Source organism: Mixophyes fleayi, chromosome 1 (assembly GCF_038048845.1).
Source record: "Mixophyes fleayi isolate aMixFle1 chromosome 1, aMixFle1.hap1, whole genome shotgun sequence".
Classification (NCBI taxonomy): domain Eukaryota; kingdom Metazoa; phylum Chordata; class Amphibia; order Anura; family Limnodynastidae; genus Mixophyes; species Mixophyes fleayi.
Window position 1 is genome coordinate 294145574 of NC_134402.1, and position 26266 is coordinate 294171839.

Sequence of the window (26266 nt, forward strand, 5' to 3'; positions counted from 1 at the left end):
AGTGAGCTCTGTATGGAACATGATTTGCTTTAGCTATCGTTGTGACATCTATAGGGCAAATGCAGAAAGACAGTAGTTTTCAACAGATAGTGGTGAAAGAAATAGGTCAGGGAAAGCAATGTACATTTGGGGGTCCTCGGCGTACAGGTGGTATTGGAGGCCAAATGAGCAAATTAGTACTCCAAGACAAAAGATGTACAATATTTAGAAAAAAGAAGCTTGTGAGACCTCAATAGACAGTGAGAGTGGAAGGGAGAATGTGCCAGAGGTGGGTACTCTACAGGAGCGGTTAGATAGTTAGGAAGTGCCCCAGGAGAGAACTGTGTATAGATGGACAATGGAGTGAAAGTGAAAGATGTGTAGGAGAAGAGGGTGTTAAACAGTGTCTAAAGCAGCAGAGAGTTACAGGAGAATGAGTATTGCAAACAAAAGTAATAATATTTATTTATAAACACAATTACAGTAATCAAATAAACACAAAATAAAATCAAGTTGAAAATACAAACTACTTTGTTACAAAAAAAAAAAATTTGATACAAAAATCATGCATGTTTTTTTTTTTTCCATTGGTCTTCTTTATCTGTTTAATATATTAGAGAAAAAGCGAACAACCTTAGGCCATTTTGTATCAAAATATTTCTTCACTGTGTGTACTTTGTACACACCTGTACTTTCAAGCTGTAAAAAATACAATTTCTGATGCATTAACTGTAATGCACGTCCTCCAATAACCTAAAAAGAAATAACATTGATAACTATAGATACTCCTTCATGTCTTTTTCTTACACCATGAAAATAAACCTTGCCTCACCTCCTTTGTGCTCCAGCTGACAACTAGTTCATAAGGTCTGTTAGAATAAATTACAAACATTTAGCTATTTACTAAAATGGTGTCTGTTTGTCACATCTACTCAAAATGAAAGAGAATGCAAGGTATCTCCATTAGAAAATATTGACAAATCAGTGCCTTAAAATCAATACACACACAACACCTTGTTTATGTACTTTACATGGGCAGAAAAGAAAATTCACATAGTAATTCAGATAGATGAATTACAGACTATGCTTAATTACAGAATATTTTTCAGGTGAGGCAGACATGTGTTATGGCTATAAAAGTCACATCTGATAATCTCAATGGGCAGAGGCAGCCCTTACAGGCTGTTTTCAAATTTACAGATTTCAAAGGTAAATATTTTTTAAAGTCCAAACGGTCTGGTGCATGCATCTGTATATGTTTCTAAAGAAACAGGCCTTTACTTTCCTCGCCAAATAATTGTATTTTTAGAATGTTAGAGAATTTTAAAAGTGTGATCTAAACCATATTCAAAAAATATTTTGCCTTGCAAAGCAGTGTTGAACCTGAAGTGGGCTGCCTCCACAGTTTCAGGAGGACTGGGAATCTGTTGGATAAACATGCAACATGGAAAAGTGCAAAAACCACATAAGAAAAAAAAATTGGGTTTAAATTTATAAGACAAACTCACACAAAAAACTCACACATTAAACTGCATATTTACATATGAACATAGAGATGCATTGTTATTGTGTAACCTAAAATATCTTACAAACACAAACTTTTAGAGTGTCTATAAAAGAGTAAACTAAAATATAACTCACTACAAATAAAAGACCACTATAGAAAGACACACCTGAAAAACACATTATAGAATCCTAACCAACTTCAAGTGTGCATGAAGCAGTCTTTTATAGTGGATTGTAATGAGACAAGTATATGCAGGTGTATGGGCCACTGTGGTATCAGATGAGGAGATCTGATGCTGGGTCTATGCAACGCTGTTTACAAAAATCTGTTGTTTCCTTTTATACTGATTAAAAAATGCTTGATTTTATTTCTGAATGCAAATTATTCTGGTATGCATTAGCATAGACTTTCTTATTTTAATTTTTAAAAACCAAAACACGATCCTTTGTGTTGCTAAGAAGGTGTGTGCAATGTTCATTTAATTATGGTCAGTAACACTTTAGGATAACACTAGGTCCTGTGTTGTGTATGTTTGGTTCAATCTGACGTATGCCTTACTGGTTAAACAAATGAGCTGGCACTAGTAAGGTCATGAGTTCAAATCCAGAATCATGCCTGTATCTGTGTGGACTTTGTATATCCCCATGTTTCTGCAGATTTATTCCAATGTTGACTCTGGATTCAAACTCATGACCCTACTGTTGGCAGCTGGTTCGTCTAACCACTAAGGCAGTGGTTCCCAAACTTTCTCAGTTCGAGGCACCCTTAGAGTCACCATAATCTTTCCAAGGCACCTCTAAGCCAAAATAATTACCGGGTAGTCCCGTTTTTTAAGTAGTTGGGTCAAAATGATGTAAGATGTATTTAGGCCCCTTCATCATCACATTGTGCCCCTTCATCATATCACTGCGCCCCTTTACCATATTACTCTGCCCCCCTCTTCGCCATCTCACACTCTGTCCCCCTCCTTCAGCGTCTCTCTCTGTCCCCCTCCTTCAGCGTCTCTCTCTGTCTCCCTCCTTCAGCATCTCTCTGTCCCCCTCCTTCAGTGTCTCTGTCCCCCTTCAGCGTGTCTTTCTGTGCCCCCTTCAGCGTGTCTCTCTGTGCCCCCTTCAGCGTGTCTCCCTCTGTCCCCCTTCAGCGTGTCTCCCTTTGCCCCCCTTCAGCGTGTCTCCCTCTGTCACCCCTTCAGTGTGTCTCTCTGTGTCCCCTTTCAGCGTGTCTCTCTGTGTCCCCCTTCAGCGGTTCTCCCAGTGTCCCCATTCAGCAGGTCTCCCTGTGTCCCCCTTCAGCATGTCTCTCTGTGTCCCCCTTCAGCGTGTCTCTCTGTGCCCCCTTCAGCGTGTCTGTGTCCCCCTTCAGCGTCTCTCTCTGTCCCCCTTCAGCATGTCTCTCTCTGTCCCCCTTCAGTGTGTCTCTCTCTGTGTCCCCCTTCAGTGTGTCTCTCTCTGTGTCCCCCTTCAGTGTGTCTCTCTGTGCCCCTTCAGCATGTCTCTTTGTGCCCCCCTTCAGCGTGTCTCTCTGTCCCCACCCTTCATAGTGTCTCTCTGTCCCCCCTTCAGCGTGTCTCTGTCCCCCCTTCAGTGTTTCTCTCTGTCCCCCCCTTCAGCGTGTCTCTCTGTCCCCCCTTCAGTGTGTCTCTCTGTGTCCCCCTTCAGCGTGTCTCTGTCCCCCCCTTCAGTGTGTCTCTCTGTGTCCCCCTTCAGCGTGTCTCTGTGTCCCCCTTCAGTGTGTCTCTCTGTGCCCCCTTCAGCGTGTCTCTCTCTGTCCCCCTTCAGCGTGTCTCTCTGTGTCCCCCTTCAGTGTGTCTCTCTATGTCCCCCTTCAGCGTGTCTCTCAGTGTCCCCCTTCAGCGTGTGAAGCTTTTCAGTCTAATATCTATTAAGATGATTCTTATGTGTTTTGGCACTTCCCCATGTTACATATTTATCCAACAGATCCCCAGCCCTCCTGAAAGTGTGGAGGCAGGCCACTTCAGGTTCCAGACTGATTTGCAAGGTAAAATATTTTTGTAATATGGTTTATATCACACTTTTAAAATTCTCTAACATCCTAAAAATACAATTGTTGTTTAGTGATGAAAGTAAAGGCATGTTTCATTTTTAAAAATATAAACAAATACATGCACCAGACAGTTTTGACTGAAAAAAATGTTTACCTTTGAAATCTGCAATTATTTTCTAATCGGGCTGCCTCTGCCCCTGCTGAGATTTTCAGATGTGAGTTTTCTAGCCTTAGCACTTATAAAAATAATGTTGATGGTTGACTGTTAGAGCTTAGCTGTAAAAAGAGCAAACTAAAGGCTTTCATTAATGTACTACCAGGCCTTAGCTGGGACATGTCTGCCTCACCTGAAAAATAAACAGTAATCACCCATAGTCTGTGTTAATCATATATCTGACTCACTATGTAAATGATCTTTACTGCCCAGGTAAATAAAGTAAGTGTTGTGTCTATTTATTGATTTTAAGGCACTGATTTATCAATGTGTTCTAATGGATAAGTGAGAAACAGACACCATTTTAGTATATAGCTAAAAGTGTGTAATTTATTCCAACAGACCTTATGACCCAGCTGACAGCTGGAGCACCAAGGAGGTGCGGCAAGGATCATTTCATGGAAGAGGAGGAGCAGGACATGAAGGAGTTGCCTTTGTAAGCATGTAAGTATCTATAGTTAACAATGTTATTCCTTTTAGGTTATTGGGGAACCTGCATTAAAGTTAAGGCATCAGAAATGGTAGATTTTACAGCTTGAAAGTACAGGTGTGTACAAAATTCACACAGTCAAGTAATATTTTATTTCAAAATGGCTTAGGGTTGATCTCTTTTTCTCTAATATTATAAACAGATAAAACAGACAGCCATTATGGGTTCCAACATGACCTGCCTTGCAACACCTCTAACCATGGGATAAAACCAACATGCATGTGTTTGTATTTGATTTTTGTTGTTGTTTTTTTTTTTAAAAAAGAGTCTGTATTGACAGTTTGTTTTTATTTTGTGTTTAATTTGATTACTGAAAATGTGTAATAATAAATATTAATATTATAATTTAGCAATACTCATTCTCCTGTAACTCTCTGCTGCTTTAGACACTGTTGAACACCCTCTTCTCCTACACATCCTTCACTCCATTGTCCATTTAGACACAGTTATCTCCTGGGTCACTTCCTACCTCTCTAACCGTTCCTGTAGTGTACCCACCTCTGGCACATTCTCCCTTCCAGTCTCACTCTCTATGGAGGTCTCACAAGGCTCCTTTTTTTTCTAAATGTACTTTAATATTGTACATCTCTTGTCTTGGGTACTAATTTGCTCATTTGGCCTCCAATACCACCTCTACACTGAGGACACCCAAATGTACATTGCTTCCCCTGACCTATTTCTTTCAGTACTTTCTGTTGTAAACCACTGTCTTTCTGCATTCGCCCCATGGATTTCACAATAGCTAAAGCAAATCATGTTCTATACAGAGCTCATTATTGTCCCTCATGCCAGAGTCACCAACTGGCCTCCAATCTCACTCACTGTCAATAACACCACTATATCCTCTGTGTTGCATACAATTTAATTCCTCAGTAAGTTTGTGAGGATAGGAGGACCAAATTCATGAGGCAAATTATGGCCCAATAAATGAGTTACTTTGAACCTTATCAAAACCATATCACAAAGTTATGTTTTAAATTACAGGCACATATTTAAAACCATAAGTAAAATTACTGTCTGCTTTTTCTAGTAGTTACATCTAAATATTACATTGTATTTCTACACTTTCATTTGCAACTCAGCTAATACATAAACCACCACACTTATAAATCGAGTGCTTGCTATCAGGTACCTGCAATTACAGGTTCCTGTTATCAAGTGCCTGTAATTGCGAATAGAGGAGTACATTTCCCTTCGATCCGCCCCCCCCCCCTTTACTAGGATACGATGAATGAATGACAGGCAGACATTTTACACACAGGTGTAGAAAAGATCCGCGAGTGACGTGAGCTCGCCCACATGTGATCTGAGAACCAATCACAGAGCACAGTACTGGACAGTATTATACTATAGACAAAATGAGATCAAGAATCTTAGCTCGGCGAGAGCTGCAGGTTCTTGTTGAAGGGATGGATAGTATACTCGCAGGCATGTATATTTCAAATCAAATTAAGTTGCGGGCATACCAGCAGGTGCGTCACTACATTTCAAGGTGTTTTCACTGTAGGCACTCCATTGTACAGCTACAGAGGCGATGGAGCGATCTACGCCAGCCTCAGCTTCTGGAGGAGCTAAGGCATGAGATTGCTAGAAGTGAGTTCTCTATTAATCGGCTAAATAGTGTAATCCACATACTTGCTTTATTTTTACCAATGCTTTAAAATTTAGCAAAGGACATGCTATACCCCAAATATAAATCTGTCTCCAGATTAGAAATGTAACTCTTCCTCCAATGCAACATGCTTTTGGGCCTGTGTTTTATTTGGGTTAACATTTCACTTACTTTCATTACTGATGGAGGCCCAATCTCCAGGCTGATAAGGCATGGCTGGGATGTGAACTCATGACCCCAGTGCTGTAAGGCAGACGTGCTAACCACTGTGCTGCTGGATTGTGGTCTGCATTGTTTTTTGTAAAGCTGAATACATAACATAACATACAAGAAATAGATGAACAAAAAACGAGGTTTCTCAACAAAACAGTTGCATTTACCTCAAAGGAGCCTGTCCCCTCAAAATCAACCCACCCACCTCCGAGTCTTAGGTCATTCATAATAATGGATGTCAGTATGCACATAATAATGTGAATGTGTCCTGTGGACCAGAATTAATTTTGAAATGAAAACATTGTAATAAAGAAAAAATGCACCTTGACCTAACAAAGTTGCATTTGAGGGGAGATAAATGTATAATATGAGGACAGATTTATAATTGGGGTACAGCATGTAGTAGATGAACTTTGAATATCAGAGTTAAAGTAAAGCCTTATGTGCTAAATACTATCCTAATACTACCCCTTGCTAATTCAAAACATCTCTGGTTTGGCCACAGTTCCTCTTGTGTTCCTTTCCTTAATGATTCAGGCCCACAAGCTGCACACAGATGCTATGTGTATGGTATTCAAACTCATGACATCAGTGTTGTGAGACAGAAGTGCTAACCACTAAGGTAACTTGCTGATCTTAACTCCCATATATTTTTAATAATAATGACGTTTGTGAGGAGGGTAGCAGGTATCCCCAAACTTTCACATTCTTCCCTTCTTATGAGTGCAATGAATGAGGTGGTCTTTCCACACATTCCCTAGGAAGATGTGGTGGGCCTTTCCACTCCCCCCCCTCCCCCTCCCTACACTGTGATAAAAGCACTCTAGCCATTTACTGACCGGTGTGTGTTTTTCCAATTAATATTAACAATACCACTTTAAAATCATTTGTTCCAGGTAATATAATCATCATCATCATCTGTGAAGGAGCTCCTATATCGCCGCTGATGACGCAGTCGCGGTGGGCGGAGCTTGAGCCACGCATAATGGACGCTAGCATTCCACTGCTGTTTATATGCGCAGAGTAAAATATGAACTGGCTGTAAGCCAGAGCATTCTAACCAAAGAAACTATCTTTCATATATGGCTCCACAGTAAGTTCTTTGTTTGAACCTGAAAGCCATGTGCTTATTAGGAAACACAGAGCTTTGAGTCATAATTACAGGCCGTATCTAGTTGCGGGGGTGTAGCAGAGGTCAAGCCCTCCCATCTGAAGCAATGCATTATGGGTAAAGGTTTATAAGCCATTGAGACAAACATATCACTCTCATTCGATCACTCCACACACACACACAAACTTGGAACCTGGGGACCTCTCTTACACCTGGAGCCCTGAAGACATACCAGTAAGCTTCTATCTGTAACTCTTAACTTCTTATGTCTGTCTGTACAACTCTCCTTGCTTGCATCTATATCTATTAACTTTCTTTTGAATCCTTTACCTTATATGTAAAGTTTTCTATTTAACTTTCTGGATCTAAGCAGCCTCAGGAATGTTTGCTAATTGCATTACAATAAATTTCCATCCCCCTTATCTCTTTCACCCTCTATGTTCTGACCACATGCCACTATCTCTGCTATCTTATATCTTTCTCTCTCTTTCTTTTCATCTTTCTTTATCTACCACTTAAACATATATCTGTTTATTTTACCTGCAACTTCTAATCCCATCCACCATCTTTCAAGAGCACATGGCATACACACATGCATCCTTAAAACACATTCTATACACACAACACGATTGAGCAATACTGATGAAATACTAGGGGTGTGCACCGGGCACTTTTAGTGTTTTGGGTTCTGATTAGCTTGAGATTTTGGGTTCTGATTTGTTTTGCCAAAACACCTGACGAAAGGTTTTGGTTCTGATTTAGGGTTTTGGGTTCTGATTTATTTTTAAAAAAGCATAAAAAGCGCTAAAATCCATTTTTTTTTGTTTTTTTACACTTCTACGCTATTATTAACCTCAATAACATTCAATAACAATCATTTCCACTAATTTCCAGTCTATTCTGAACACCTCACACCTCACAATATTGTTTTTAGTCCAAAACGTTGCACCGAGGTAGCTTTCTGGACTGCGTAGTGGAGTGGCCCCGGTACCCAATTTGGTACCAGGGCCACAATACCTCCTCCAAATGGTCTGAATTACACTGCACAGATGGCAGACACCGGATGCACGTCTAACACCAACATAGCTGTTAAGGCCGCAGTTATCCGCTTTGCCATAGGATGACTACTGTCGTACTTTGTGCTCATGACAACTGTTGGACGGTCACATAATGCCAAAAAAAGAGGTGCAAGATGGAATTGTCCTTGGGCCCTCCCATCCACCCTTATGTTGTTGAAATAGGACATGCACACTTTAACAAACCAATCATTTCAGCGAAAGGGCCTACCAAACTGTGGCTGAAATAATTGGTTTGTTTGGGCCCCCACACAAAAAAAGCTATTCATCTCTCCCTGTACAAACTAAACAGGCTCTACTGAGGCAAGATGTCGTCCTCATCCTCATCCTCTGATTCCTCTCCCCCTTCAGTGTGTACTTCCTCCTCCTCACACATTATCAATTCGTCCCCGCTGGACTCCACAACCACAGGTCCCTCTGTATTATCTGGAGGGCAGTGCTGTACTTGATTGAGGAATTGATAATTCATTTTTATGAACATCATTTTTTCAACGTTGTGAGGAAGCAACCTACTGAGGATCTAGCACGGTGGCCAGAATGTATTCCTCTGACTTTAAAAGAGTGACCACCCTCGGATCCTGGCAAAGCATACGAAGGGCTTCATCCACAAGAGCTACATGCTTGGTAGAATCGCAATGGTTTACCAGCTGCTCCCTCACTTTCTCCAGCTGCTTCTGCAACAGCCTGATCAGGGGAATCACCTGACTCAAGCTGGCAGTGTCGGAACTGACTTCTCGTGTGGCAAGTTCAAACGGCTGGAGAACCTTGCACAACATGGAAATCAGTCTCCACTGCGCTTGACTCAGGCGCATCCCCACTCCTTTTCCTATGTCGTAGGTGGCTGTGTAGGCTTGAATGGCCTTTTGCTGCTCCTCCATCCTCTGCAGCATATAGAGGGTGGAGTTCCAGCGTGTCACAACCTCTTGTTTGAGGTGATGGCAGGGCAGGTTCAGGCGTTTCTGATCTTGAGTCTGCGGTAGACACTGGCAGAATGCCGAAAGTGTCCAGCAATTTTGCGGGCCACCGCAAGCATCTCATGCACACCCCTGTCACTCTTGAGGTAATGCTGCACCACCAAATTAACGGTGTGGGCAAAACAAGGGACGTGCTGGAAATTGCCCATATGTAATGCCCGCACAATGTTACTGGCATTGTCTGACACCACAAATCCCCAGGAGAGTCTAAGTGGGGTAAGCTACTGCGAGATTATTTCCCTCAGTTTCTCTAAGAGGTTGTCAGCGTTGTGCCTCTTATTAAAACCTGTGATACACAACATTGCCTGCCTTGGCACGAGCAGCCGTTGTGGAGATGCTGCTACTGATGCAGCTGCTGCTGTTGCTGCGGAAGGTGATGCATCTACCCAGTGGGCTGTCACAGTCATATAGTCCTTCGTTTGCCCTGAACCACTTGTCCACATGTCCGTGGTTAAGTGGACAGTGGGTACAACCGCATTTTTCAGAGCACTGAGGACACTTGTTCGTACTTCTCTGTACATCCCGAGTATCGCCTGCCTAGTGAAGTGGATTCTAGATGGGATTTGGTACCGGGGACACAATACCTCCATCAACCGTCTAAATCCTACTCCACTGATGGCGGACACCGGACGCACGTCTAACACCAACATAGCTGTTACAGCCGCAGTTATACGCTTTGCAATAGGGTGACTACTGTCGTACTTTGTGGTCATGGCAAACGACTGTTGGACGGTCAACTGTTTGGTGAAAGACGTAGCGTTCTTCGACTTTCCCTCTGGGAAGATGACCGACTACCAGCAGCAACAGCAGCAGTGGCAGTAGTAGGCGTACCGCTGCAGGATTCCTCAGATGAATCCCGTATTGAAGAGGACTCAGTCTGGCTGGTGACATGGCCTGCAGGACTAAATCTGATGGAGATCGTGGAGGAAGTTGACGAGGAGGGTGTTGGTGGTGTGTATCCAACAGGACCAAGGGATTTAGGTGTCCCTGGACTGCTGCCGGTCCTAGCCACAGGTCCTGAACTAAACACTGAATTATGAAGGTTCTTCAGGTGACGTATAAGGGAGGATGTCCCTAGGTGGCCAAGATCCTTACCCCTGCTAATTTGAGCTTTACATAAGCTACATATGGCCATACATTTGTTGTCCGGATTGGGATAAAAATATCTCCAGACAGAAGAGGTGGATTTTTTGGTCTTCTGACCAGGCATGACGATGGGCTTTTTAATCCCATGGACAACAACTGTTTCCCCCCCTGGTGGCTCATTTATGATAACCACATCAGCATCCTCCTCGTCAAGTTCCTCCTCAGCGCCAGCTACATCAATATCCTCCTCCCGGTGTACAACATTCACACCTTCATTAGCCAAATCTGTAACTGGATTGTGGGTGATCCTTCCAGCATATGCAGAGGGCGTGCTGCAAATGGTGGAAGGAGCCACCTCTTCCCGTACAGTGATGGGAAGGTCAGGCTTCGCAACCACCAACACCCTTGGACTCGCTGGACTTGGACTAGTTGGTGGGACAGCTTAAGTCTCTTAAATTTGTTAGAGGGGGGAGGAGGAGTGCTTAGATCCAAGGGTGAAGCTGAACCACTAGTCATGAACACGGGCCAGGGCCTAAGCCGTTCCTTGCCACTCAGTGTCGTAAATGGCATATTGGCAAGTTTACGTTTCTCCTCAGATGATTTTAATTTTCTTTTTTTGCTAATTTTTGTGAACTTTGGGTTTTTGGATTTTACATACCCTATACTATGAGATTGGGCATCGCCCTTGCAGACGAGGTTGATGCCATTTCAGCGTCTATGTCAATGTCTTGACTAGTGGCAGCAGCTTCAGCATTAGGAGGAAGTGGGTCTTGATCTTTCCCTACTTTATCCTCCAAATTTTTGTACTCCATTATATGCAGCGCAAGAGAGCGTACCCCTAAACCACACACACTTTGGGACTACAGAAACAATGAACGTAGTAATAGAAATGGCAGTTCCTCTTTTTTGGAACTACAGAAACAATGAACGTAGTAATAGAAATGACAGTTCCTCTTTTTTGGAACTACAGAAACAATGAACGTAGTAATAGAAATGGCAGTTCCTCTTTTTTTGGAACTACAGAAACAATGAACGTAGTAATAGAAATGTCAGTTCCTCTTTTTTGGAACTACAGAAACAATGAACGTAGTTATAGAAATGACAGTTCCTTTTTTTTGGAACTACAGAAACAATGAACGTAGTAATAGAAATGACAGTTCCTCTTTTTTGGAACTACAGAAACAATGAACGTAGTAATAGAAATGACAGTTCCTCTTTTTTTGGACTGCACAAACAATGAACGTAGTAATAGAAATGGCAGTTCCTCTTTTTTGGGACTGCAAGAATATATTGCTCTATAATATTTTTTATACTTTTTCAATTATTTTTTTTTAAAAAATTTGGGGGTATTTTTTTGGTATTTTTTTACAATTTTTAAATGATTTTTGGCTAATTAACAAATTGCTATGGACTTATCAGAAACAAATACAGGACAAAAGCACCACTGGAATCAGCAGGACAGAGAACTGGAAAAAGTACTAATGGACTCAGCAGGACAAAGCACCACTTGACTAAAGTAATCAGCAGGACAGAGCACATCAACCTCCCTCTTCAGTAACCACAGGGAGAATGAAGATGGCGGCCGCGAGCGGGGCATTTATGAGATCCGAGTCTCGCGAGATCCAATGCGAGACTCGTTTCGGATTTTTTTCCCGGGCGGAAGTACCCGAACAGTGCTCGGTTCCCGTCGGATCCGCACTGTTCGGGTGGGCTCGGATTAGCGAAATCCGAGCCCGCTCATCTCTATGAAATACTCACTCCTATACATTTCTCTTACAGCATATACACTAGTAAATACACACACACACACACACACACACACACACACACACACACACACACACACACCAGAATAGTATATTATTACTTCTGAAGTTGTAGCATTGTCTGTTTAATCTATTATTAATTAGTATTATCTGTACTGTATGCTTGATTATCTTTGTAAAGTAAAAGACTTGTATCCTTATGCCTGTTTTGTATGTTTAGATAACTGGAATGAATAGGATGAATGGATGTTTATATAGATAATGCATTATAGTGAGGTAAATGATAGATTGGTATTTGTTTAGCGATTAACACATAATTGTGGGATATTTGTGTAATATTTAGGCAAGATGTGTGTGTGTATATATATATATATATATATATATATATATATATATATTTATTTATATATAGCCTTGTCAAACACAGGAATCGCGTAAGTCTACGGATTTCTAGTAGGGATGCGCAAGCATAACAACTGGGACACCTTGTTTATTGTTGCCATGGTATTAGGCGAAACCTCAAAAGGTTGAGTGAAATAATGCCTCTAAAGTACATCTGAGATGTCACGGGTACGTATTATTCGACGTGACTAAAATAGCGAAAAAGACGCAAATTGCATTATATCCCAATAATTAATGAGATTGGTTATTAATAAGATCAAAGGCATTGTATCATTATTATGGTGGATCCCAGGGTCCTATAACAATGGCGAGCCAGACAAAACTGCGTTAATTATGATCTTCAATGGCCAAAAAGACCCATAATTAATTGCAGCAAACCTATTTTTATTTCTGTATTTTTTTTTTTACATTTTTCATAATGATGAAACAAATGATCTTTAATGACTGACTTATCTCCTCAAGGGAAAATAGGAACAATCTGCCTATTTAATGTTAACATTTTTTTCTCTAGGTGGACTACCGATTTAGTGTAGTACAATAGTAGGTTTGATTGTGAACTAACTTGAGAATTTTTGGGTATATGCAATATTTTTTGTTAAATGGCTATGTGTTTATCTTTTGTAGAATACGATACTCGGTTATTTTGTTTTCTATTTCAGGGTAACATCACACTGACCCTAAATAGCACAGAACCATTAAAGGCACCTCAACCTCATATTTCCATCAGAAACTCGTCTTTGAAAGTTGTCTAGCGGGTACGTGCTTCGGCGACGCTTTGGAATTCTGAGTAGACGGCGCGCACTGGTCACCCCGTACAGCCATTAGTCGCTCTTTTGGCTGGGTCAATTCAGGTCTACAAGACGAACCAATTGACTTCACTCCCACGCAACAAGCAAGGAAGTATTTACACAGGTCGTTAAACCAGCCGTTAAGATCATCAAACAGGTAGCTATGGATTTCACTAATATCACTAAACTTGTAGAAGGTAGTATGTTTAATCCTGTCATACCAGCTAGTTATACATCTGCAGAAAATTTATGGGCACAACTGCTAGACCAGGTGTACAGTCATGACAAATTGTTTATTAATAAACAAAGTGTGTTTAGGAAAACCCATAAAAGGTTCCAAATGTTGGTTAAATTAGTCCAGGTTTTTGAGGACACAAGTTAGAGATCGGAGCATTCAGAAATGATAGCTAGAGGTATGTTGACTAAGAAAGTAAATGTAATTAATCAGGACGATAGCTCTAAAAATTGTACTGATAAAGATAAGAAAATCGCTGAGTTATACGTTGACCTTAATACTGCAGATGATCGGATGTCTTCTGCTGAAGACTATATGGCACAATTACAGCAGGACTTAGAATGTAGAGGCCAAATGATCATGAATATGCAGAGTTTGATAACTGATCTCGCAAATTCGATAAAAGAGCTATCTAAAAGTAACCCTCGGGTTGACTCTACAGAGTTAATACCCACAAAACAAATTTGTGTTTTTAATAGGGAAAGTGGTAGTACAGCTGGGTATCAAGCAGACTTATCTGGCTTGGATCTCACTGCACCACTACTTGATACGCAGGATGTAAGACCCCCTGGCACTTACCCAGTGTTACGCACACTGGAGTACACCCCAACACCGGTGGGAAATACTGTTGGTGCACAGGCACAAGACCAGAAGAGTGGATGGGATGTTATAGATTCCACTCCTGTCTTAGGGCCAAGCAACAATGGTAGCAAGGATTTGATCTCTTTCAATCAACCTTTTACAGGTAATGATATAAAGAGAACAAAAATCCTCTTGGAACTCAAAAGAGAATTTCCTCAATATGATAGAAGTTTAGATTCTTTTACCTCATGTGATATTTTTGAGGGCCATTGCACTCAACTAAGTGTGGCCCCAGAAGATCGCATGGATCTCTTCAAGTTGTGGCTACCCACTTACCTTAGTCAAAGGTATGAGACCACTGGGGACTCAGCCCCCGGGAATGGTCGCTACCATGACAAAAAGGAAAGAATAGCTGCTCTTATGTTACTGACAACAGGGCATAGGGAGGTAACTCCCAATATCCTAGATAGTTTCAAACCTACAATACACCATGAACCTTTAGCTTTATGTGGTTGGTTTGAAGCTATGTATAGGACTGTAACTAACGACCATAGGCCCCATATTCCACCAGGCCTGATTCGCACATTTGTGGAAAAATTTCCATACACAAATGTCAATCCGCGAACAAATGCTCAAAGGGAAACTACACTTGCAGGTACAGCTAGAATTATTGAGGAATTCAGGCAGGGAACTTTGAGATCCAAGAAATCTGTACAAATTAGGGAACAGGGTATATCTGGTGGTGTAACACGTGATCGCCACCAGACTTATCCTGAACATCGCCCTAAAGATGTTCAGCCTTCTGCTCCACCAGCAGAGGATGAAGATCTAGTCTGCTACAAGTGCAGACAGAAAGGACATAGGAGAAGAAACTGTCCTAAACAATCTCTTTATACAGCTGGAAACACAAACGGTTTCCAAAAGAGATATAATAATTGTACAAGGACCGAAGGTCCATCAGTTGCACAACCACTGAAGTGTGTAGCAGCTGTAAATGTGCAAGCAGATAAACCGTCTGCTTCACAGGTAGCATCACAAAATAAAGAGGTTTCAGTCTGTGCAGTAGAGGTTCCAGTAGCAAATCTGGTGCAGACAGACTGAAGGTCAGGGGTCCCAAAGGATCTAATTCCGCTATGTAGCCTGGTATTGGATCCTTCTGGGAGACCCCACATCATGGCTAAAATAAAAAATATTTGGGTAAAAATCATGCTTGACACTGGAGCTGAAATCTCCATCACCAATGTGGAGCATGATTTGGATCCAGATAGCCCTGTGTGTTGTGATCGGATTTGATCACCAACAAGGGGGGGTGACAGCCCACAGGATTGATAAAGTGATTGTAGAAATCAATGATTTCTCTTTAAAAATCCCAATGTGGTACTACTCAGGATCCGATAACATTATCGGAACTGATGTAATGACACAACAGGGCTGGATATTGGATCTAGCAAATTGTATGGTATGGAAAGGTCCCAGAAAATCAAGGATCTGTGTGATACAGCGACATGATCTGGGTCCACTCATACATGCAAATGACAGGAATGACAATGAACTTGTGCATAAATGGCCAGAGGTCTCACACAACACAGAACTTGAACCTATTGTGTACAGGTATCCAGAATTATGGGCACAAGGGAAAAATGACTGTGGAAGGATGGTTGATGTTGAGGTGGACATACAAGGGCTGGACCCACCACCTCAGCGTCAATATCGCTTCTCTCCTGAAGCCATGGACTCTGTAGTGGAAGCTGTAACTGACCTAGAGTCAAGGGGGGTGGTCATAAAGGGAAATTCAAAGTGCAACAATCCCTTATGGCCTGTTAGGAAGAAGGAGACGAACACCTGGAGATTCACAATTGATCTCAGGGTTCTGAACAAATAAACCCCCATGTCAGTGCAGGTAGTTGCAGAAACCCCAGACATAATGGCAAGGATAAATGGTAAAAGCTAGGTATTCTCAATCATTGATGTGGCAAACGGATTTTTCTCTATACCCTTAACAGAAAGTTGCCAGTACAAGTTTGCATTCACTGTACGTGACACGCAATACATGTTCTGCTTTTTTCCCCAGGGCTTTCACGGTAGCCCAACTTACTTTCATCAGGCATTGGCAAAAGTGCTGAGTGTTTTCTCGCGCCCAGAATGCCTGTGTCACGGATCAATGTAGACATACAGCTAAGGAGCCATGGATAGGTGAAAAAACAAACAATGTTTATTGCTGGAGAGTATGAACAGTTGATGACATGATAGCTAGCATAATTTACCAGATATACAGCAGATGCAGGTAAATGGGAGGTGAGGAAATATTCCAGGCAGCATGCACAGGGAAATGCACAGATAAGTCCCAGGTTCACATAAGGAACAGGTCAGCAGATTGTATGTTGAGATAGATCTCCAGCAGCATAAATCCAGGAGCACAAACAGGAGGAAGTGACCACAGAGAATAACCTCAGGATGAGACAACAGGATGGGACAACAATAACCAGCAAAGACTTCTGGGAGAGACAGATTTAAGAAGGGACACACCCAGGTGCAAGGAATAATTACAGGGCAGGTTAACCCCTGATACAAACAAGTAAAGCACAATAGCAGCACCTCTGTTGAATAGAGGTACTGCTGCAACACATAAAAGAAACAAATAATAAAGTCCAAGAGTCCAGGAGGCAGGTCATTACAGCCTGTTACAGTATGTTGACGACCGACTCCTCCATACAGAGACCATGGAAGAGCACTTAACCCTCTTACAGGAATTGTTAGGCCTCCTGTCACGTGCAGGACTGAAGCTGAGTCCTCACAAGGCAAACCTGGCTAGGTCAGAGGTGATATTTCTAGGGGTTAAGATTGCTCACGGAACAAAGGGTATCATGACCGCCCACGTGGAAGCAATGGTTAAATTACCCAGGCCTGGCACCCTGCAGGACTTGCGTAAGTTCCTGGGGGTTGCAAATTTCATGAGGGAATTCATAGAGGACTTTGCTACCAAGGTAAAACCTCTCTATGAATTACTCAGAGGTGAAAAACCCTCACTGAAAGGTTGGGCGGAAACACAGGAGAAGGCCTTTACAACACTAAAAAGAGACCTCTCCTCTGCCCCGGTACTAGCCACCCCCCACCCAGATGGCAATTTGGCCATCCAAGCACATGCTGGATCAGAGTCCATATCAGCGGCTCTACTGCAAGAGGTGGGTATGACAACTAGACCACTAGGATATTTCTCAAGACTTCTTTCACCAGTTGAAAGGGGTTTTGATGAGTGTGCAAAACAGCTGGCAGACATACATTATGCTGTCAAAGTGACAGAGCATATTGTAGGATTCAGACCACTTACTGTGCAGACACCTCACTCTCCATTAACTCTCCTACTCCAGGATACACTTCCTGGAGTCTCTCAGCAGAGGTTTTGGAGATGGATAATGGACCTTAGTGGACGGAACATCAAAATCTGTCACAAGGCTAAGTATGTTCTGTCTCAATTGTTAAACACAACTGGAACAGAGCATGATTGCGGCCTATTGACACATTCCCTTACAACACCTTTCTTCAGGCAGATAGCGCACCCTGATGACAGAATCATCTTTGTTGACGGGTCACGCTCTCTAGTGGATGGGACATATGCGACAGGTTATGCGGTCTTGGATGAGACCACTGGGACCCAGAGCCTGGTTAAACTTCCAGGTCACCTGTCCGCACAGCACGCTGAGTTAGAGGCTGTGAAAGAAGCACTTTTTCTTCAGCCCCCAGAGCGGCGCACTATATACAGTGACAGTTCATATGCAGTGCGATCTCTAACATCACACTTAGAGACCTGGCAAAAACGTGGATTCGTGGACAGCCAGAATAAACCTCTGGCGCACGTTTCAGTTTTAAAAGAACTTTGGGAATGGGGAAAGTCACATCCTGATGAGGCTGCAATCATCAAAGTGCCTGCACACCAGAAAGGGAACAACCCCTTAATCCTAGGAAACAATGCAGCGGATGAAGCAGCAAAAATGGCTGCAGTATCTGGTATCTTTTGTGATCCAGATGCTGAATTTTTGCCCTTATTCCAGGTGGCTGTACGCAGGAAAGTCCTCAAAGAAGGACCGGTGTCATTTGAAGAGGAACAGGCGAAAGACCCTCTTCTTATGACAATCAGAAATTCACCACAGGATCCCTGGTCTATCAGACAGGGTATCTTGTGCCATGTATCAGGAGAAAATTTAAATCCACTCCCAGTAAGTCCCTTCACATCTCCAAGTGGAGCTGACACAGCTCAATCACCAGCTCCTGGGGCACCCTGGTCGGGATAAACTGTTGTCTCTGCTAAAGAGTAAATTATACTGGCCAGGAATGTCCAAAAGTAGAGTGTGTTACTCAACAATGTCTTGTATGTGCCCAAATCAACTCTAGGGCACCAGCTCTCAAGCCAGCATTACAGCGTGTGCCTCCAGCAGAGGGGCCATGGGCAGCCTTACAAATTGATTTCATAGGACCACTACCAGCAGGCAGTCGCAATTGTTGCTATGCCTTGGTAGTTGTTGATGTGTTCTCGAAGTAGGTAGAAGCCATTCCAACAGTGAATGACTCAGCTACCACTACAGCACGGGTCCTATGGGAGCAAATTTTGTCACGTTGGGGAATCCCCAGGATCATAGAATCTGATCGTGGAACCCATTTTACTGGCAAGGTCATGAAAGCACTTTGTGAACTACTGGACATAAAGCAATGATTTCATGTTCCTTATCATCCCCAGTCAGCAGGGATAGTATGAACCGGACCATCAAGATCCGGTTAGCCAAGGCATTGTTACAGAAGGGATCTTCTTGGGTAACATCTTTACCGGCAATACTTATGGGTATTAGGGCAACAGAATCATCCACAATAGAGATCACTCCGTTTGAGCTCATGACAGGTCGCAAAATGCCACTTTGCTTCCCCAATGAGCCTCAGCTGTCAAATCCCATTAAGGATGCAATTGCCAGAGATGTGTTCCTACAACAGGTACAAGATAACCTGAAGGGACTGCTGCCATATGCAGCAATACGGCTACACAAACCCTATCTACAGGGGGAGACTCCAATGCCCCTTGTAGGAGATTTAGTAATGGTCAAAGTTTTCCGTAAGGCAGGTCCTTGGGATGCAAACTGGGAGGGACCATATCAGGTTCTCGAGACAATGGGTGATACCATGCTGAAGGTACAGAGGCCAGTGACTACCAAGAAAGAATCTCAGAGGAGACGCAAGGTATTGTGGGTCCATATTGACCAGGCAAAAATCACTCAAGTCTCCTCAACCAAATAGAGCATTTGTGTGCTCATTAAGTTAGGAACTACAGGGGAGTGTGGAACAAGAAAACTATCTTTCGAAAGGTTCTAGTAAGGAAAGTGAAAAGCTGTCCTTATTGAAAAGAACTAGACTCATGCCTTTTTTCTTAGCAGATCATGGAGCCCAAGGAAAGATCTGTAACATCAGCACCCAGAGGACACCATTACAAATCTTATTCCTCCGTAGGAGCTCAAAGGTGCTCAGTATACTTCCATCTGTGCAAACTAGTATTACAGACACTGGTACTACTGGTAGGTGTGGTACTAATAGGTTTTGCTACTCCTCAGAATAGCGAGGAGGACAGGGGTTGGTCAAATGCAACACAAATAAGAAATTCCCAAAAAATTAATTCTACTAACCAGCTAGAGCTTTTGGTAGTAGAATGTAAGGAAGGGAAAATCCTAGAGCCCTACTCTAATTACAGCTTTGTGGCTGGTCATTGGTATTTGTATGGGTTTTGGAGATATGGTTATGCGGGGGATAAGGTCCGACACTATAACTCCAAAGAAAATGTGTCTGCCAATCAACATGATCTACATACACTCTGCCTTAAAGAATATAACCATTATAAGGATATTGATTTAGTGCCAACTAAATCTGTCAGGTGGGTATCAAAGAATCCTCATTTACGTCCCTTTAAGAAAACACCATATAATATAACAGAGGTACTTTGTACAAAGCAGGGAGTACTGGACCCAGAGGATACTACAGGGGGAGAATATGATGGGTGGTATATTCTAAAAGCCACCTTTGTAGGATCTAACGCTCAGGATAGTCTGCGTGTTCGAACATATTTTGATAGACCCATTCCAATTATAGGTACTATAAAGGGATACTGTATGTTGAGAGATTCCCAATTGCTAATCACAAGAGAATCCAAATATGCCCAAGGTCACGTTCCCACAGATTATTTACAAACTAGTGTTATGATAATGAACTTGAACTGTAGTAACACAGGCTAAGTTATGTGGAATAACAACCATGGGCCAGTAGACATGGAAGGGTTGTACAGAGCTGCCATTTTGAAAATTAGAACAGATGCAAAAAATCAGAAGTACATCCGGATATAGGGATCACCATCTATACAGTCTTTTATGATAACAGTTATGAGAGATAAATGTGTACCAGAAGTTGTTGGATACTATTTTATTACATATGCCCATTGGGAACCAGATAAGCAAATGGTTATGTTAGATCCAAACCCCTGGAGGTGGGATATAGTATGTAATGGCATAGATACTCCGGTAATTGATGTATGGATGGATGGTACCCCTATGACTGAGGAGTACAGGAACAGATATGTGTCTGTTGACTGGAAGGACCCTAGTGGCAGAGATATTAAGTTTGATATCAACATTGACGGACCTTTTAAATGGCCATTCTGTGAGGTAGCAGATGAAGGGTGTTGGACATTCCCTCAGTGGACTTATCTCTCTAAAACAAAACCTGTTAAATATCTCTCCTTACAACCAGGGGGTAGTGACCAGTGACATCCGTTTAAAGGGAGAGGACAAGTATGTGTAACTGTAGTCAGAATACCCTATGAAACAGAAGTCTTAGAACCAGTCAGGCCACATTTTGATGACTGTAACATCCCTATCCATAAAATAGCAGATGTGATAGCGCCCCAATTATCATCCCCATGGACAATAATAACCAGCGTCAAATTTATGCTATACACTTGGAGAATTTCAGTGGAGGATTTCAGAGTAGATTGTTGGGATCACAGATGTGAGGAACTAGTGAGGAGTCAACTAGATATGCTAAAAGGATGGGTAGAAGAATCTGGGCAAGAAACAAGAAAAGATGACTGGAGACTTAAAAAAGATAGGGGGAAGCGAGATGCCATTGCGACCGCTCTTGGAGGAGGTGCAATGGGAATAGGTACACTGAATACTATGGATTTAGAGGTTCTAAGGAATAAACTTGGGAGCCTGGCACAACATACGGGAGATGGTATAAGGACTCAACTCGATGTAAATCACATCCTTGAGAACTTACAACATGCTCATATAGATGCCACTACCTCTCTATCTGTAGCCCTTCGGGAAAAGTTTAGAGGGTTGGCTCTGGTATGTACACAAGTTCAGAGTGAACTCTCAGAAAATCTAAAACACATAGTGTCATCTCTCCATAATGGTCACTATCCATTCAACCTTAGACAGAGGATAAAGCAATTTGTCCCTGACTTTGCGTTGAATCATACAAACTGGTGGCTCACACAGTGGCATGGTTGCCTGAATCTGACCTGTACTGCCTCCTCTCTAGCTCCTGTTTCTGGTAGAGAGAGGAAGGGATACACTGCAGTAAATTTAGATATTCCGATGCCAGGAGATACAATACTCCATCCACGTCTCCAATCTGACACGTTAACATATGAAGGGTCACATCCATATCTATTTGACACGGATGGATGTTGGAGACGAGAAGACGCTAAATTGTGTCAAGGGAATCATGACAGAGTACTCAGGCAGCAGTGCTGGGATACTGAAGGATCATGTTTGATGGATGTTAGTCCAAAGCCATCATCTAATTTAAAATATCTGGGTCAAGGTTACTGGTGCTGGTATCAATTCCAAAATGTCTCGTATACTGTTTATGCTACTGACTGCACCCAAAGAGGAAATCTCCTCCGAGGAGCATATTGTACTCTTATTCCCACTCTAGGTATCGATGTAGCAGACGAGATGGGAAGAACACCAGTGACCCCAGAGAAGCGACTAGATATCCGCCCAGGTACTCCTGTGAGGCTTCAGAAAATTCCACTTGGTTTCGGGACAGAGCTCAAGAACTGGCTGCTCGACTTCGGGAAGGAGGACGACATCTTGGAGAAACTCAAGGAGACGGAGAAACAAGCGGCCATCAAGCTGGAACATGATGCCATCAAAATCACAAAGATCCTGCACGCCTTAGAGGAAGACGCCAAAGTATCGTGGTGGGAAAGCCTATTTGGTTACAGTCCAAAAGCAACATCATTTTTCAATCTCCTCATACATCCCATAATAGTTCTCATTTTGCTGGTAGTAATCCTATATATTGCACTACTGGTTGTGTACAAAAAGATAAAAACAATGACTTAAGAACTTAAAGTCACTGTAAAGCTATACAAAGAAGAAGAACGTATAAGGACAAGAAGACAACAAATGTCGAACTATTAAGGGAGGGGGGTTATGGACTGTTATGGACTATTTCATTTATGGACTAGTTACTAAACAAACTACATAGAAGATGTTTGTTATGCACCGCCAGATATGACAAGATTCTAATTTTTTTTCATGGACTTCACTATTAACAGTGCAAGATTAGCTATTTTTATAGAATATCCCTTGGGAGAGGGGATACTTTTTCCACTATGGATCTCTTAGGGGGTTTTTCCTGGGATGTCGTCAATTGCATAGAGGTTTTTTTTATCTCCTCCATAGTTGGTAGGAAGGGGACAAGTGAGAGTTGGTGATCATTGGGGTCTCTCTCTCTCCCTCTTTCTGGATTCTTATCCATCTGGACTTGACTCCAATAGAACGTTCAAAGTCTTTAATACCCTTCAAACATCATTCTGCTTGAAAATTTATATACAGAACTTGTGAAAAGACTTTGTAATAACTTGAAAAAGGACTCTGCTAACTTTGGAATAGAGAAATTATTAACAATGAATTGTATTCCAATGCTTCAGGACTTTAAACAAAATCTACAACTAAACAAGTATTACTCAAGGACTCTTTTCTAAGATATCTACTTATGGACTTTCTCAAGGATTTTAATTATGGATTTTTGAAGATTACCAACCGTTCTTGTGGACTTCCTTTGAAATTGTTGATTTGTTTTTTAAATGTTACGTTAAAAACTGTCTTATGTTATGCTTTTTGTTACTACAGAAGTGAGTATATAATAGAAAAAAAAAATACACTTAGATAGAGACAATTGATTTTACGTAAACCTTCCAACTTGTAGTGTCGGTTTACCGACAACAGGGGGAATGTGAAGGAGCTCCTATATCGCCGCTGATGACGCAGTCGCGGTGGGCGGAGCTTGAGCCACGCATAATGGACGCTAGCATTCCACTGCTGTTTACATGCGCAGAGTAAGATATGAACTGGCTGTAAGCCAGAGCATTCTAACCAAAGAAACTGTCTTTCATATATGGCTCCACAGTAAGTTCTTTGTTTGAACCTGAAAGCCATGTGCATGTTAGGAAACACAGGGCTTTGAGTCATAATTACAGGCCGTATCTAGTTGCGGGGGTGTGGCAGAGGTCAAGCCCTCCCATTTGAAGCAATGCATTATGGGTAAAGGTTTATAAGCCATTGAGACAAACATATCACTCTCATTCGATCACTCCACACACACACACAAACTTGGAACCTGGGGACCTCTCTTACACCTGGAGCCCTGAAGACATACCAGTAAGCTTCTATCTGTAACTCTTAACTTCTTATGTCTGTCTGTACAATTCTCCTTGCTTGCATCTATATCTATTAACTTTCTTTTGAATCCTTTACCTTATATGTAAAGTTTTCCATTTAACTTTCTGGATCTAAGCAGCCTCAGGAATGTTTGCTAATTGCATTACAATGAATTTCCATCCCCCTTATCTCTTTCATCCTCTATGTTCTGACCACATGCCACTATCTCTGCTATCTTATATCTTTCTCTCTCTTTCTTTTAATCTTTCTTTATCTACCACTTAAACAAATATCTGTTTATTTTACCTGCAACTTCTAATCCCATCCCCCATCTTTCAAGAGCACATGGCATACACACATGCATCCTTAAAACACATTCTATACACACAACATGATTGAGAATAGTATATTATGTACTTACTTCTGAAGTTGTAGCATTGTCTGTTTAATCTATAATGTATTATCTGTACTGTATGCTTGATTATCTTTGTAAAGTAAAAGACTTGTATCCTTATGCCTGTTTTGTATGTTTAGATAACTGGAATGAATAGGATGAATGGATGTTTATATAGATAATGCATTATAGTGAGGTAAATTATAGATTGGTATTTATTTAACGATTAACACATAATTGTGGGATATTTGTGTAATATTTAGGCGATGTGTATATATATATGTATATATATTTATATATAGCCTTGTCAAACACAGGAATCGCGTAAGTCTACGGATTTCTAGTAGGGATGCGCAAGCATAACAACTGGGACACCTTGTTTATTGTTGCCATGGTATTAGGCGAAACCTCAAAAGGTTGAGTGAAATAATGCCTCTAAAGTACATCTGAGATGTCACGGGTACGTATTATTCGACGTGACTAAAATAGCGAAAAAGACGCAAATTGCATTATATCCCAATAATTAATGAGATTGGTTATTAATAAGATCAAAGGCATTGTATCATTATTATGGCAGGGTCCTATAACATCATCTATTTATTTATATAGCGCCACTAATTATGCAGCACTGTAATGAGAGCTCACATCAGTCTTTTCCCTACAATCGAAATCCCCTAACATACACAGAGAGAGAGAGAGAGAGAGAGAGAGTAAGGTCAATTTAATATCAGCCAATTAACCTACCAGTATGTTTTTGGAGTGTGGGAGGAAACCCACGCAAACACGGGGAGGATATACAACCCCACACAGATAAGGAGTAGAGAGTATGCAGCAGACGATGAACCACGGCTATACCACTGGGAAGTGGAATGGATCAGCGGAGGTCAACAATACATGCAGAATAGATAGCGGGCGTTGATCACAGCAAATACCACTAAGGAGTGGAACATGTATGCAAAGTTCAAAGGAGTACAGGGTATGCAGCAGATGATGAACCATGACTCTTACCACTGGGAAGTGGAACCGATCAGCGGAGGTCAGCGGTTCATGCAGAATAGATAGCAGGCATAGATCACAGCAAATACCACTAAGGAGTGGAATATCTATGCAGCATAGAGTACAGGGTACGCAGCAGACGATGAGCCACAGCAATTACCACATGGATGTGGAACAGATCAGCGGAGGTCAGCGGTGCATGCAGAGTAGATAGTAGGCAATGATCACAATGATTACCACTAGCGAGTGGACAAGGTGAGCAGAGATCAGCGGTATCCAGGTTATGCAGCAGACGGTGAGCCACAGCTATTACCACAAGGATGTGGAACGGATCAGCGATGGTCAGCGGTACATGCAGAGTAGGTAGCGGGTGTTGATCACAGCGATTACCACTAACGAGTGGAACAGGTGAGCAGAGATTAGCGGTATTCAGGTATGCAGCAGACGGTGAGCCACAGCTATTACCCCAAGGATGTGGACTGGATCAGCGGAGGTCTGCGGAGCATGCAGAGTAGATAGCAGGTGTAGATACAATGAAGAGTAGAAAGTTGTTACAGGGCAGGTGTAGACTCAAAGAACCAGCAGTGAAAAGGTGAGGGGAGGAGCACTGACCAATGGCTAGACAGGCCATAACACAGGCGAAGCATAGCACAGGTGCAAACTGCTGCTGACAGCCTGCACAATGAGGAGAATTAATGTGAGGGTAGGTGTGCTGAGGCTCGGGTGGAGACACCCGGAGAGCGGTGTGTGAAAAAACCTTTCGCACCTCCCACATTTGCACCGTCTTATCTTTAAATAAGAAGCGGATCTTAAGATGAACTGACTGCTTAAGAGCCGTTGCATCTTATTTTCCGTTGCGTAAATGTCTTAAGATGGGGGTGTCTCTTAATTTTCGTTCCTTGTTGAATCACGACTTTCTTAGCTCCCCATTTGTTCTTAAAATACGCATTGCAACTTCTGCACAAGATAAGATCGGTAATGAATCAGGCCCACAGTCATCAAGAATTCAGAGATATTCAAAGAGATAACAACATAATTTAGTTTTGTCATAGAAGATTTGTGTGAAACAACAACGGATAATCGTGCAGTATTAAGGTGTTGCCATAATTGTGAGCCATGCTATACGCTTGAAG